Below are 16,933 nucleotides of genomic sequence, written 5' to 3'. Positions count from 1 at the left end.
CTGAGGAATCCTGTTTCCTATTAAAACTCTGGCTCAGGAAGAGATGTACATCCTTTCACTTGTTTCAACTGAAATTAGTAGAAATTTTTAAAAGACCTGGCTCAAACCTAAGGGAACACAAAGCAAATAAACTGAGAAGTGAAAGAAACAGAAAATGAATTAGGTTCGTCTGGTACAAATTTCTCTCTGATCTTCACTAATGAGTTTCTAGGGATTATGGGCCCTGACCCATTCCGTACTCTGTCTGTTTTATATTCTGTTCCCAAAGCACTGGAACAAATATTTCAGGCACTTTGCCAGGCTTTCTGGCATCTCAGTGCTTGGCTTTTTTTTTTCCCCCTATGTAAAGGGTAAACTTCTGATTTTCTACTCCCCACCCCCGCCCCCACATAGAATAGTCAAGACCAAGATATAAATTTCTCCTAGGGCTCACCACCAAGTAATAGTGAGCCCCTACCCCCTGCATATGTACTGTCTGTCCTGTTTACAGGTTGAAGGACACACATTTAATTCCTAGGCAAGTGACAGTCTGACAATTGTTATGATTAATACTATGTACATGCCACCCTTCAGAGAAAATTCCATCCCAGTTAAAGGTATGATTCATTTCCAGGCAGTATAGCACTGTTCTCACCACACAAGAAATACACCCATATGATAAAAAGATCATTCTGTCACTTTCTGTAGCAAATAATACTCAGAGCTCCTCTGCTCCATAAACAGGGAGCTATGAAGTTGAGGCCACGAAAGAAACAGAAACAATTCAGCTCAAACTTATTCTCCTCTATGAAGCCTCCTGGACCACTCAGCCCACACTGATGAGTAGAATAAGTGAGTGGAAAACGGCTCTCTCCCAGCACTTTGGGAGGCCGAGGCAGGAGGATCGCTTGAGGCCAGGAGTTTGAGTCTCACAACATAGTGAGACTTCACCTGTATAAATTTTTTTTTTTAATTAGCTGGGTGTGGTGGCATGTACCTGTAGTCTCAGCTGTTCAGGAGGCTGAGGCAGGAGGATTGCTTGAGCCCAGGAGTTCGAGGCTGAAGTGATCTGTGATCATGCCACTGCACTCCAGCTTGGATGACAGGGTGAGACCTAGTCTCTTTAAAAAAAAAAAAAGTTATACTCATTTGAAACATATACGTGACATAACTTAATGAAAATTGGAGTTCTATAAAGGCATTTAAATATTTATTTTGAAGAGGAAGATAGGGTGTTGTTGAGTTTATTTCCATTCAATCAACATATACTGAGTGCTTATTCTGTGTGAGGCACAATGCTTGATCCTGGGAAGTGGGGCACAAAGATGGATTAAGGTAAAATATCTGCTTTCAAGGAGCTAAATGCATGCAAGTATGATAAAACAAATGCATATTTCCACAAATTATTATGTAAGCCTCATTTTAGATAGGTTGAGACATGCTTTACATTTTGAAGGGGAAATCTACTTTCATACATATTTTTGCATAGTCAATAATCAACCTAACCAACCTATAATTTATCTTTTGAGTGTATGTGGATTTTTATACACAAGTTTTGTGTATGTTTGCTTAAAGCAAGTAGTCCTTTAAGATGACTGATTAGCTGAAGAAAAAGATATTATTCCAGATGGCTTGGAATTTACAGATATAATATTAATATAGCTTTGTGTTTCTCTTTATAGCATACTTGAGAAATAGGATTGCTGTAGTCTCGTTTTCTAGAGGGAAATATATGAAGCTGTCATCTGAATCATAAGTGAGTTATTTAAGGAGCAGATGTTAAGCCAGGCACAGTAGCTCATGTCTGTAATCCCAGCTACTTGAGAAGCGGAGGCAGGAGGGTCTCTTGAGCCCAGGAGTTCAAGACTGCAGTGAGCTGTGGTTGTGCTACTGTACTCCAGCCTGGGTGACAGAGCGAAACCCTGTCTCTAAAATAAAGGAGTAAGTATTGAACTCTAGAACTTGTAATTATTGCTACAGGGCTCTACCAGTATAACTTTGGGGCAGGATTTATAGAAGATAATGGATAACATGCCAATTATATGGGCTCATGGCCGAAAAGGAGTTGTTGTGAGCAGTAAATGTGAAGGTACTTATGTAAACCGGTATCTTCAGCTTGTTAACCAGATATAGGCAATGCCATTATCAAGAGCAGAATCCTCAAGTTTAGAGAAAGTAATATTAAATGAAATAAGAAAATTATTCATTTGTTTATTTGTTTATTGTTGAGACAAGGTCTCACTCTGTTGTTTAGGCTAAAGTACAGTGGCGCAATCATAGCTCACTGCAGCCTTGGCCTCCCAGGCTCAGACAATCCTCCCACTTCAGCCTCCTGAGTATCTGGGACTAGAGATGTGCAGCACCCCACCCAGCCAATTTTTGTATTTTTTTGTAGAGTCGGGGTTTCACCATGTTGCCCAGGCTCGTCTCAAACTCCTGGGCTTAAGAAGTCTGCCTGCCTCGGCCTCCCAAAGTGTTGGAATTACAAGTGTGAACTCCTGCACCCAGCCAAGAAAATATTTAAACAGCTGCCTGAAATGGAAATTGAATCCAAAACATTTTGCCACTGGTGTTTGAAGTGGACTATCTTGTCTCAAGCCTTTTTATTTTCTCATGAATGTACCTTTTAAATATTGTTAAGGCTACAATGGAGGAAATTTTGAATTATTATATTTACTATTATACAGTGAATGGAAAATTTGAAATTTAGTAAAAAGTTTTCAAAAAATTTGTATAGATTAATAATGGAGTTTAAAAAGTAATGGTGATGAGGCATTTAACAAGGAGAGAACTGAATAAATTAACAGACATGTTTAAGGTAATGTCTATTTTTTTCTTTCAACTTTTAGGTTTGGGGGTACATGTACAGGTTTGTTACATGGGAAAATTATGTGTCACTGGGGTTTGGTATACGAATGATCCCATCACTCAGGTAGTGAGCCTAGTACTCGACAGTTTGTTTTTCACTCCTCTTCCTCCTTCCACCCTCCACCCTCAAGTAGGCCCCAGTGTCTGTTGTTCCATTCTTTGAGTTCATATTTACTCAATGTTTAGCTCCCACTTACAAGTGAGAACATGTGATACTTGGTTTTCTGTTCCTGTGTTAATTCACTTAGTTTGATGGCCTCTAGGTACATCCATATTGTGGCATAGGAAATGATTTTTATGGCTGCATAGTATTCCATGGTGTATATGTATCACGTTTTCGTTAGTCTGCCATTGTTGGGCATCTTGGTTGATTACCTGCCTTTGCTATTTTGAATGGTGCTGCTATGAACATATGAGTGCATGTTTTTTTGGTAGAATTATTTGTTTTCTTTTAGGTGTATACCCAGAAATGGGATTGCTGAATCAAATGGTAGTTCTGTTTTAAGTTCTTTGAGAAATCTCCAAACTGCTTTCCACAGGGGCTGAATTAATTTGCATTCCCATCCACAGTGTACAAGCATTCCCTTTTTTCCATAACCTCACCAGCATCTGTTATGTTTTGACTTCTAATAATAACCATTCTGACTGGTGTGAGATGACATCTCATTGTGGTTTTGATTTGCATTTCTCTAATGATTAGTGATGTTGAGCATTTTTTCATAAGTCTTTTGAGAAGTATTTCTTCATGTCCTTTGCCCATTTTTAATGGAGTTGTTTGTTTTTTGCCTGTTGAATTGTTTAAATTTCTCATAGATTCTGGATATTAAACATTTGTTGAATGGATAGTTTGTGAATATTTTCTCCCATTCTGTTGGTTGTCTGTTTACCCCCTTGATAGTTTCTTTTGCTGTGCAAAAGCTCTTAAGTTTAATTAGGTCCCACTCATTAATTTTTATTTTTGTTGCAAATGCTTTTGGGGACTTAGTCATAAATTCTTTGCCAAGGCCAATGTCCAGAATGGTATTTTCTAGATTTTTTTCTAGGATTTTTATAGTTTTATGTCTTACATTTAAGTCTTTAATCCATCTTGAGTTAATTTTTGTATATAGTGAAAGTTAGGGGACCGGTTTCAATCTTCTGCATTTGGCTAGCCAGCTATCCCAGCATCATTTATTGAATAGTGAGTCCTTTCTCCATTGCTTGTTATTGTTGACTTTATTGAAGATCAGATGGTTGTAGGTGTGCAGCTTTATTTCTTGGTTCTCTATTAGAAGGTAATATTTAATAATAACATTTCAGATTTGATCTAATTTTAAAATATACCCAGATTACAGATTCTCTTATGAGTATTTGAAGTTGGAGAATTTAAAAATGGAGTTTGAAAAACAAATAAAAACTCTCACTCAGCTCGTTGGACCTATTTACAGTAGATAAAATAGATGATTTTGAATATGGATGCCTTTGAAAAGTACTTTATTTGGATTTCAGATTCTGACAGAAAACTAATGGGTCTTGACATAGCAAAATGACTAGATCTTGGGTAAAACATATGCTTTAATAAATTAATGGGATTACAAGTAGTCAGAAAAATCTTCAAGGATTGTGCTTTCTGGCTTGGTGTATTCCAAAGGTGGGCTGAAACCCAAGGAATTAACTGCAAGGAAGAGGTAACGGTGCTCTAGGACAAATAGTGATATCATTGTTGTACTAGGTGTCTACACTTGAGCCACTAGTAAGATGAGGAACCTGGACGAAAATTTCCACATTAAGCTTGTGTAAGGGGAATAAAATAAAGTAGTTCCAGGTTTGTATCACACCCTGACTTCCCACAGAAGCAAATGTAAATTCTCTCTGGAAAAAATCATGTCCAATAGAGTCTCATAGGTTTCCTACAGATTAGAACCAAGCAAATGTGAGGAATAAAATAAATGTGTTGTAATAAAATATCAACAAATTAACAAGGAAATGAACCACCATGACAAAGCCAAGTAAGATTGGCTTACTCTTTACTCAGGACCTTTGTTACTAAAACTATCCAGATGTAGATATAAAATAACCATTTATAAAAGCTTTAAGGAAATAAAAAAGTCACAAAATCAGGAGGTAATAAAACACTATCAAAAATGACCTAGCAGATTTTTAAAAATAACCAAATAGAACATTTAGAAATATAAATATAATTTTTGGGGAAAAAAAGCCTCAATGACAGGTTAAATATTCCAAAAGAGAAAATTAATGAACTGGAAGATCAATTTGAAGACATTGTAAAGAGTGTAGCACAAAGAGACAAGTGAGAGAACATGAAAGAAAAGCTAAGCTTTATGGAGGGTAGAGTGAAAACTTCTCACTTATCTAATCAGATATCCAGCAGGAGAAAATAGAGAGAATGGAAGAGATATGGAGATAACAGGGGGATAGGATTCATAGTGGTAATGGCTGAAAATTTTTCCGAAACTGTGATAAAATGTGAATCCATGGACATAGGAAACACGTGTATCACACAAGATAAATAAACCGTCAAAAATGCAAACACAAGCACACCAAAAGATGTACAGGAGTGTTAACAGCAACACTGATTATTTGAAAAAGCAAAAATCTTGAAATAACCTAAATTCTAATCATCACCAGTAGAATAGACAAATAAGTTATGCTATGTTAATACAATGGAAGACTACGTGGTGCTAAATATGAACGGATGATTGCCACATGCAGCAATATAGGAGTTGATCTTGCAGTGAAAGAAGCTAGACACTAAGAAATGCATACTCTATAATTCCATTTATAGAAATTTCAAAAACCAGCAAACCTAATCCATGGTGTTAGAAGTCAGAATAGTGCTTACCTTTGGGGTAATGATGGTGGTGTGAAGGGGGCTTCTGGTACAATAGAATGTTGCTTTTTTAAAAAAGAATCTGGGTTGTGAATATGCTGGTTCATGATGTAATAGCTTATTAAGTTGTACACTTATGGTTTGTCAACTTTTTGTTTGTTCTACATCAATAAAAAAAGTTAAAAATAAAAATTCTCAACAAGATATATTGTAATGAAATGAAAGAACAATGAAGACAAAGAAATCTGAAGATCCAGATTTAAAGGAAAAAAGCCAGAGGAAAAAGGTTACCTACAAAGGAACAAAATTTAGACTGAGAGCAGACTTAGCAGCAATGGTGGAAATGGAAACCAAAAGACAGGAGAATCTCTTTAACGAATTAAGAGAAATTAACGAATAATCTAGAAATATGTGCCTCTATTTTTAAAGAACAAAGGCAAAAATACTGGCAACAGATTTTAGAAAAGGAACTTATGAAGGCATTGCATTTAGGGAAGAAGAAAGATAATTCTAGAAGGAGGGACTGAGATGCAAGAAGAAATAGTGAACAAATAAATTGGTAAATATGTACATAAATCATAAGCACTCTGTATAAAATATAATTTCTAATTTATGGAGTAAGAAGAGAGGACAGAGCTAAAATAGTGGACAATAAAATAAATTGGGAAGATATAGTCACGATTAAAGGACTCTAAAGCCCTTCTTATTGAGTGGTAATATAGTGATTAAGTTCAGTCTTTGGTTAGTTAAATATGTGTGGTAAAATTTAAGAGTAACAGCTGAAAAAATGCAGTAGGCAGTAGAATGTATAATTTGTAAACCAGTAGTGGGGGAAAATAGAATAAGAAAAAAAAGCCAAAAAAAGAAAAATTAAGCACAGAAAAAGTGGAAAAAATAAAGTAACAAACACAAATATATCAATAATGACAATAAATACAAGTGGGCTAATTATGATGTTAGCCAGAGGTTTCTTGTTGACACCCTTTATCAGTGTTATGGACCGAATTGTGTCCGTAGAAAATTTATGTGTTGAAGACTTAATCACCAATGTGATTGTATTTGGAGATAGGGTCTGTAAGGGGGTAGTTAAGTTATATGAGGTCATAAGAGTGGGGCCAAATCCAATAGGACTTGTGTCCTTATGAAAAGAGAAAGAGGGCTGGGAGGGGTAGCTCATGCCTTTAATCCCAGAACTTTAAGGGGGGTGAAGGCAGAAGGATTGCTTGAGACCAGGAGTTTGAGACCAGCCTGGTCACCATACAGACCCTAATCCCTACAAAAAACGAAATAAATTAGCTGGAGATAGTGGCATGCACCTGTAGTCCTAGCTACTCGGGAGGCTGAGGTAGGAGGATTGCTTGAGCCCAGGAGTTCAAGACTGCAGTGAACTGATTGTGTGATTGTGTGACTGCACTTCAGTCTGGGTGACAGAGTGAGACCATCTCTAATGAAAAAAAAAAAACAACAAAAAGAAGGAAGAAGAACAAGAGACACTAGAGTCTCTGCAGGAGAGGAAATGTCATGTAAGGACACAGCAAGAAGGTGGCCATCTGTAAACCAGGAAGAGAGGCCTTACCAGAAACCCACCTGGCTGGTGCCTTGATCTTGGACTTCTAACCTCCAGAACTGTGAGAAAATAAATTTCTGTTGTTTAAGCCACCTAGTTTCTGGCATTTTGTTATGACAGCCCAAACTTAGAATCAAGTTGTCCCTTCTTAGTTTGCTGAAAGCTTAGATTTTGTTTTTGTCTTTTTGGACATTGTGTGCATGTTGGATTTTTATCAAATGCTTTTTCTGCATTGATATTTCTGTACCTTTTAAGATGATGGTATGGTTTTCTTTTTTAGGGAGTTACTATATTGAATTATACTCATTGGTTTTTGAATACTATAAATACAGCTTTATATTATTATATATTATCCTTCTTATGTATTGTATTCAATTTGTTAAAATCTTCAAACAAAATAAAATTTGAGACAAAAGCATTCCTTGACATATATAAAATACTGTCCCCAACTGTTAGCAAATATGTTATCTTCAATCACACATGAAATATTTATAAAAATTGGCCATAAACCAGTCCATTAAAAAAATCCTGGCTGGGCACAGTGGCTCACGCCTGTGATCCCAGCACTTTGGGAGGCTGAGGCAGGTGGATCATCTGAGGTCAGGAGCTCAAGAGCAACCTGGCCAATATGGTAAAACCCAGTCTCTCCTAAAAATTAGCCGGGCATGGTGGTGTGCACCTGTAATAAAAAATAATTAGCTGGGCGTGGTGTGTGTGCACCTGTAATTCCAACTACTTGGGAGGCTGAGGCAGGAGAATCACTTGAACCTGGGAGGTGGAGGTTGCAGTGAGCCGAGATGGCACCATTGCACTCCAGCCTGGGTGACAAAGTGGACTCCATCTCAAAAATAAATAAAAAATAAATTTAAAAAATCTCAACAGATTTTAAACAATTGATATCATGCAGGCTATATTCTCTGATGGTTGTGCAATTAGGTTAGACATTAATAATGAAAAAGATAAATTGCCCCATACTTTTGAAAATGGAAAAAAAAAACACTTCTAAATAACTGGTGGATCAAAGAAGAAATTATAGTCGAAAATCAAAATATTTGGAAGTGACTCAGAGAAAATATATCAGACTTGTGGGGCGAAGATGAAGGATTATATAATGGGAAATTTTTAACCTTTAGAAAGCTCCCTCAGTGAGTTTGTTCACTTTAAAAAATAAAAAAGTTTCTGTTATTGTATAACATGGTGACTATAGTTAATAACAACATATTGTATTCTTGGTAAATGCTGAGAGTGGATGTTAAGCGTTCTCACCCCAGAAAATAACTTTGTGAGGTAATGCATATGTTAGTTAGATTTAGTCACTCCACAATACATATATACTTCACAACATCATGGTGGACATGATAAATATATACAATTATCAACTTAAAAAATAAAACCCAAAAGCTTAGAAAAGAGGAAAGGATGAAAATTAATGAAAACTTCCACCTTAAGCTATTGATACGGTTTGGCTCTGTGTCCCCACCCAAATCTCATCTTGAATTATAATCCCCCATGTGTTGAGGTGGGGACTTAGTGGGAAGCGAATGGATCATGAGGGTGATTTTCTTGGGCTGTTCTTGTGGTAGTGAGTTCTCATGAGATCTGATGGTTCTGTAAGTGTTTGACAGTTCCTTCTTCACACTCACTCATGCTCTCTCTGACTCCTGCCACCTTGTGAAGAACGTGCCTGCTTCCCCTTCCACCACCACTGTAAGTTACCTGAGGCCTCTCCAGCCATGCAGTACTGTGAGTCGATTAAATCTCATTTGTTTATGCATTACCCAGTCTCAGGCAGTATCTTTATAGCAGTGTGAGAATGGACTAATACAGCTATAAAAACAAAATAGAAGAAACCCAAAGAAAATAGAATGAAGTAATAACAGTAAGATTTCAATATTTTATTTTTACATTGCATTAATTCAGAACAGCTTAGTAAACTTTTGATAAAATTTATATGGAAGAGCAATAGGCCAAGAAATAGCCAGTGTACTCCTAAAGAAGAAAAAGAAATTGAAGGAAGGTGTCTGTAAATACCCTAACAGATATTAAGACTTATAAAGCTCTTACTATATAATTATATATTTGGACAATGAGGACAGGGACAGGAATAGTCAAAGTGGCCAGTGAAGCAGAATAGGCATGGAAACACACTTCTATAGAGGGTCTTTGACATGTGATGAAAATTGCACTGCAGAGTGATGGGGAAAGCATTTAAAATAAACAAAAAGTTCTGGGACAATTCGTTGTCCATATAGAAAAAACTGTATTGAAGCCACATCCTACACAAAAATCAGTTCTATGTGGTTTAAAAACAGATGTAATAGGCAAAACTTAGACTGACTAAAATTGTAGAATATTTTTCTGACCTCACAATAAAGTTTTTTTAGATATGACACAAAAAATTGCTAACCATAAAAATCCTGATAAATTCAGTGATATTAAAACTAAAACCTTTCATAAAAGGATGCTAGAAAGAAAGTGAAAATACAGCTTCTAAAATTAGCAAAGATATTTGTAATCCATATAACTGATAAAGGATTGATGTCCAGGATAGAAAGAACTCTAAAAGAATCAGCAGAAAAATGACAGACAGCCCAGTAGAAAGATGAGTGAAAGACATGAGTAGGCATCTCACACAGATACTGAATGGATACACAATCTCATTAGTCATTAAGAAAGTGCAAATGACATCTGGAGTGACATTTTATACACATTGGATTGAAAAGAAACTAAATGTTTGACAATGCCAAAGGTTGATGAGGATGTGGAGCTAGGGACATTTATCTAGACATTAGGATGTTGAACACTTGTATTCCTTTTAAGCTAGCAATTCCACTTTTAGGAATGTACCCTAGAGAAACCCTTGAACAAATATACTAGAGATCATATATGAGTGTTCAAGCAGCACTATTCATAACAGCAAAAAAAAATTAGCAACAACCAAATACCCGAAATGTTCCTTGACATGGGGATAAACAAATTGTGACATATATGCATAATGAACAGTGTATATCAGTGAAAATTAATGAACTAGTGTTTTGTACAACAAGATGTGCAAAACTTAAAACCATAATTTTGAATGGAAAGAAAGTCCCCAAATATAGCAGTCAGTAACTTTGTATGGCTTTAAGGGGAAGAAGGATGTTAAGAGGAATATGCAGATAGGTGTAACAGTATTAATAACTTACTAGTCCTTAAATTGAATAGTGAGTTCTCTGGGGTTCATTTCACTATGAAGCTTAATAAGATAAATATGGTATATGTATATAGTCTAATATATATCTCATATTACATGATAAAAATGTAAAAGCACTTGGCAGGAATATTTCCATTTTAGAAATGTAATGAAATTCGATGTATTCTAAGTCAGCTTAACTTTGTGAGTTGCTGGATTTTGTGGTAGTTATTTCAGAAAATTCTGGTATCCCTTAGAACCTTATGATCCTGGAGGGCCATCTGCTGGAGAGTCGCTGCACATCCTCAAGACAAGTTTAATATTTTCTTTCTGGCTTTTAAGTTTTGCACCCAATTTGATGCCCAAGTTAAAAAAAAAAATCTGGAAATAGAAGCAGTGTCATTTCTAGGGCTTCAGTCACTTTATAGGTGGAAACAATGGCTTTTGATTGTTATTGGCATAAGAGTTCCCAGGAAAACGTATGCCTACAAATGTTTCTTCTTTGAGAAAGATGCCACTGGGATGTGTCGGAACCATTCCCTTCATAGGAGAAGTGGGAGAAAGGCTAATATGTGCTCAGTCCATGCCTGGTGAAGCTACCCTGTTTCTTTTCATGGCATCCTTCTTCTTTTTCACATAGGCTATTTTTTTTTTTTTTTTTTTGAGACGGAGTCTTACTTGGTCGCCCAGGCTGGAGTGCAATGGCGTGATCTCAGCTCACTGCAACCTCTGCCTACCGGGTTCAAGTGGTTCTCCTGCATCAGCCTCCCAAGTAGCTGGGACTAAGGGCGTGCACCACTACGCCCGGCTAAATTTTGTATTTTTAATAGAGGCAGTTTTTCACCATGTTAGCCCGGATGGTCTCGATCTCCTGACCTCATGATTCACTTGCCTTGGCCTCCCAAAGTGCTGGGATTACAGCCGTGAGCCACTGCACCCGGCCTCTAATTTGTTTACCTTAGATTTAATTTTAAACTTAGTAGAGGGAAGAAAAAGCCACTAAAAGAGAAATTTGACATGTAAAACTCATGAATAAATAGGCAAAAGATGATGATTCAAACTAATGATTGCTATTCCAAAAAGGCAGAAAATACAAGTGAGACCCTATTCTCCTTGAAAGTCAAGATTATACAGCAGATATTGGGGAACAGGTGTTCCTGCTCTGGTTCTTCCTGCCATCATTGTTGGGATGACACATTCTCAACCAAGGTTTTTTCTATCTTTGATGCATTAGTAACAGCCTGGAAGTGCTAGCTACTTCTGTATCTTCTGGAGATCTAAAAAAGTCGAAGCTGTGATAAAAATGCAGTTAGAGAAACTGAGCACCTTTGGTGGGAACTGCCTATTAAATGACACATATTTGTAGTGGGGTCAGATTACTAAAATTACTCAGGGTCATAGGGCAAAATTTCTCCCATATATTTTATTGATTTTGTTGAGAGTTAACCCATGGCTGTGGTCCTGAACAAAATGAAGACTCTCGATTTTGGTAACCCTAGACAGAAATATTTGCAATGAATAAAGAAAACAGGTCTGATCTAGAGAGGCAAAAATTCTGGTTTTGCACAAGCTCATTTAAGCCTCTGCTGTGATATTTGAGCATCGAAGGCAGTTTTTTTTTCACCTACCAAGTAGCCTGTAAGTAAAACAAAACTTATAAAGCTTGTTCCCTGTTAGCTAACAATGTAAGTTTGGAGAATAAAGCCTGAAAAGCTGTTTGAGTCACTTGGAAGAAAAGCCCCATGTAAGTACAAAGTATTGTCGTGGGCTTTGAACAGCTGTTAAGAGATTGTCAGAGATCTGCCAGACAGATAAAGTTGGCTTAGAGAGGGTACCGTGTAGACACATTTTGTCTGCCTGTCACTTGCAACAGGACATTTCTCTATGTGAGCTGTGGACACACTATTTAATATCACTAAGCATCTCTTGGCCATGTGGCACTGTTCTCTGACACTTCTGTTTAACGTTTCTTAGTTTTATTCTTAACTGTTTCAGTTCACCTCAAGCACAGCAGTCAGAAATTGAACCATGTCCCAGTCCCTCTTGCATGCTGAACCATCTAACTGTCTGAACACCTAAGTTAGGGTTTTGGCTGACAACTCATCCAGGTTTTTCACTATTGTTAAGTGTTGGAATTCTTGACAGTGGACATGCTGGCAGGAGCATCAGATTAATCCCGAATGACTTGATCTCGGTAAGGATGCTATGGAAAAATCCATTAGCTCCATGGCAAGGAGCCCGTTGTTCCTGTCTGTGCATGCTGGACTCAGTGGGACATGTCTTCTAAGGAGATGCTGGATCAACAAGAGTGAAAAGGGAATTTTTCATAATGTGGATTATGTGTTTGGGAGTGGGAACAGTACAGTTTGTTGGGAGGATTTTGACTGTCAAGAGAGATGGTTACTTAGAAACCATTCTTCCTGCCCCTTTGCTGCTAGGGTTGCTGTTAGTGTTTGTGGTTATGACGTAATCAGTGCCACGTCAACTTGTGAAAAAGAAGTGTCAGTTATGAGGATGAACTTTCCAATTCTAGGTAACATGACTAGAAGGAACTTTTCAGGCTGAGCTCTCTGAATCTTCCTTTCCTGGATTGCAATGTTTTTAGAGATTGTCAGAAGAAATATAACTTTACATCTTTGAGCATTATCACTGGTTATTGACATAGGACATGTTTCTACTATGCATAGTAAACCAAGATCAATTATTTCCTTTTTTCTTTCTTTCTTTTTTTTTTTTTTTTTTTTTTTGAGATGGAGTCTTACTCTGTCGCCCAGGCTGGAGTGCAGTGGCGTGATCTCGGCTGACTGCAACCTCTGCCTCCTGGGTTCAGGCAATTCTCTTGCCTCAGCTTCTCGAGTAGCTGGGATTACAGGCATGTGCCACCATGCCTGGCTAATTTTTGTATTTTTAGTAGAGACAGGGTTTTACCATGTTGGCTAGGATGGTCTCAATCTCCTGACCTCATAGTGATCCACCTGCCTTGGCCTCCGGAAGTGTTGGGATTACAGGCATGAGCCACCATGCCCGGCCCAATTGTTTCCTTTTAGAGGTTCAGTTTTCTTTCTCTATGCTGTCTTTATTTGGAATAATTGTATGTTCGTGTCTTTTACCTTGACCCCATTCTTATTTGCGGTTCAGATGAATGAAAATAAAATTTGGGGTTTATTTAAACAAAATTGCAAAACTCAGGCATTACCCTCAAACCTTTAAATATAACTTGGTAGTGTTATTTGATTGAGTTCTTTAATTTTAGTTCTTGGGCCAGGGATCTTGTTATTTTTGGCATAGTTTTATTTGCTGAATGTTTATGGCATGTCATTGTTCTTTGTGTTCAGAGATGTTCGTGACATCATTATTTATTTTGGGTGTAACTAATTGAAAGACTGGCTGAAATACAGATGACTTTCTCTTCAGTTTTTATGAATAGAAGATGAACTCTGGTTTGTTTTACAGCTGTTGGTCTTACATGTTGACTTTGTGGTTGCAAGAGTATTCAGAGGAATGTGTTACTGATTGTTTAAGTGTTACTCTGTGATTCCTTAGATCTGGGTTTAAAAAAACCACATCTATCTCATTGTTTATACATTTATTCATGTATTCATTCATTTAAAAAATACTTATCGGGCGCCGTTGATTGCCAAGTACTCACTAGTCATTGGTGATATACCAGGGGACAAGACCGTCTTTCCTTTATTTGATAGTTTTCTACATTTCTGGTTCAAGTTACTATAACATACATTATTTTGCTAATTTGAAGAAAGGTGATAATATCTTTGTTACTGATCTGTAATAGTAGGTTCTATTGGTAATTGAAGCAGAGTATAGGTGATATACAACTAAAAATGTTTAATGGCTGTAAAATAATTGTAGGCTCCTAAAAAGACCATTTTCTGGCAGAAAAAGATTATGAGAGAATAAGGTAGGCTAAAAGAGAAACCTCATTCTAATAAGGCTGACTTCCTCCTATCTTCTCCACACAGTTACCAAAACTTTCTTTTTCTATGACTGTCTTCTCAGGCTAGCTCTATGATTTGGTAAATATTAAAAGGACAAATAGTAAATCTTATGAGTTGCTTAGTGGTGAAGGGTGAAGCTAGTAGTACGAGGAGAAAGCTTTCCTCTTGTATCCCACATGTAAATGAGGGACCTTTCTTACTTTCTCATAATATAAATTGTATACTATTCAATAAGAAGCTTCTAGAGAGAGTACTCCTTGGTTTTATTGTCTGATTCAGAAGAAGGCATCTCCTGTTAGACATTTCAGGGCAGAGAGAAGGAGAAGGAAGTCTCTACCAACATGAGTGAGTGTGGGAGAGTTTATGAGACATGTTGACCCTAGCAGTGTCCTCCAAGTCACATTATAAACGTAGCAGCCTTCTTGTTGGGCTAGGCTTGCTTACCTGCAACCCTCTCTTTGGGATAGATAATAGGATGGAGTAAAGTGACTTTTGATGTTCCTTTCATTTTTTATAATTCTATACTTTAAAGAGAAGAGATTGGCTGAAGATGTTGAGGACCAAGTTGTCTTTGGTGGATGCTAGTGGTCAGAGAACAGTGATCCTAGGTGATCAGGATTATATAGTCACAATTGTTTTATCAATACAAACCTCTTAGGTTTGTGGGGAGCGAAGGACGCTAAAATTAATTTTATAATGCTTCAAAAATAAATAAATTGGGTCAGACACAGTGGCTCACAGCTGTAATCCAGTACTTTGGGAAGCTGAGGTGGGAGGATCACTTGAACCCAGGAGGTTGAGGCTGTAGTGAGCCATGTGCACATTACTGCACTCCAACCTGGGTGACAGAGCAAGACTACATCTCAAAAAAAAAAAAATAGTGCTCTTTTTAGACAGTTCGTATTTATAGGAGGAAGGTACACAAAGTTTTTAAATAGGGTTTTTTTTGGGGGGTGGGGCAGGGGTTGGTTTTATGAATAATAGAAATTTATTTCCTCATCGATCTGGAGGCTGAGAGGTCCAAGACCAAGGTACCAGCATCTGGCAAGGGTCTTCTTGCTGCATCCTCATGTGGTGGAAGAGCAGAAGAGCATGAGCCCACTCCCATAGCCGTTTTTGTAAGGGCACCAATCTATTAATTTCCAAACATGAATTTTGGAGGACGCAAGCAGACCATAGCAGGGAGGATTCTTCCTGCCTCTTCCAGCTTCTAGTGGCTCAAGTACTCCTCAGCTTGTGGCTTTATCACTCCAGTGTCTGCCTCCCTCTCCATATGACTTTCTCTTTGTCTCTGTGTCTGTATCTCAAGTCTTTCTCTGCCTTATTCTATTTTTTTTTGAGATGGAGTTTTGGTCTTGTTGCCCAGGCTGGAGTGCAATGGTGCGATCTCGGCTCACTGCAACCTCCACCTCCCGGGTTCAAGCGATTTTCCTGTGTCAGCCTCCTGTGTAGCTGGGATTACAGGCATGCATCACCACGCCCAGCTAATTTTGTATTTTTAGTACAGAGTAGGTTTCTCCACATTGGTCAGGCTGGTCTTGAGCTCCTGACCTCAGGTGATCCGCCTGCCTTGGCCTCCCAAAGTGCTGGGATTACAGGTGTGAGCCACCATGCCCGACCTCTGCCTTACTCTTATAAGGACTTTTGTCATTGTACTTAAGGTCCACCAAGATAATCCAAGACTATTTCATCTCAAGATCTTTAACTTACTTGTAACTGCAAAGATTCTTTTACCAAGCGAGGTCCCATTTGCAGGTTCTAGGGGCCCAGATGTGGGTTTATCTCTTTGGGGCCACTGTTCCACCCTCTGCTGTCTCCAAAACACATCTCAAGTCTGTCTACTTTTCCACCGTCACTGCACCACCATGGTTCTTCTCTCCTGGGACTCCTGCCATCAGCCTCTCTTGCTTTCCTTTCTCTACCCCATAACTCATTTCCACACAGCCTGAGGGATATTTTAAAACCCTGCCCCAAACCATGTATCCCTGCCCAAGGCCCTCCAGTGCCTTCTCTTACCTGTGCAGAGCTGGTCTCCTGCTGAGAATTTACATCTTCACACAAAACGTTACCACCTTGAGGTGAGCTCCCAGTGATTTTGAGCTCATGTGCTCATGCCACTCTTCCACCACCCAGCCCAGCAGGCCACCAAGTTTCATTTTATTCTCAGCATTTATCACAACTTGAAAGCATTCTCTCTCTCTCTCTCTCTCTCTCTCTCCTTCATTCACCCATCCCTCCTTCAACCCACCTACCTACCCATCCATTTGTGAAATTAAAGAACAGACTTCTTCTTTGTGAGGAATATCTTTAACGTATTTTAAAACAGTTTCATCACCTGCCCTCCTCTCCACACCCTCTCCCCCATTTTCTCTTCTATTATTGGTGGGTTCTTCATGTCCATGGGCTCTGGGCTTTTCACAATCCTCACCGCTGTTTCCTATCATGCTACCTGGCAGGGCAGGCAAAACAAATTGAGATTTTTTTTTCTGGTTAAAATCTCCAAACAAAGTTGTAAAAAAAAAAAAAAAAGCCCAAAGAATTTTAGAAGTGTCATTTTTATA

The 16,933-nt window shown here is 38.0% G+C and overlaps 1 protein-coding gene across 7 annotated transcripts in view; it reads left to right on the top strand.

The window, feature by feature from the left end:
- Positions 1-16,933, top strand: part of ARMH4 (armadillo like helical domain containing 4) — a 200,304-nt gene that overhangs the window by 81,998 nt on the left and 101,373 nt on the right. The window lies entirely within an intron of this gene.

The sequence above is a fragment of the Pongo abelii genome, chromosome 15 (genome assembly GCF_028885655.2).
Source record: "Pongo abelii isolate AG06213 chromosome 15, NHGRI_mPonAbe1-v2.0_pri, whole genome shotgun sequence".
Taxonomy (NCBI): Eukaryota; Metazoa; Chordata; class Mammalia; order Primates; family Hominidae; genus Pongo; species Pongo abelii.
This window is presented reverse-complemented; position numbering and strand designations above follow the sequence as displayed.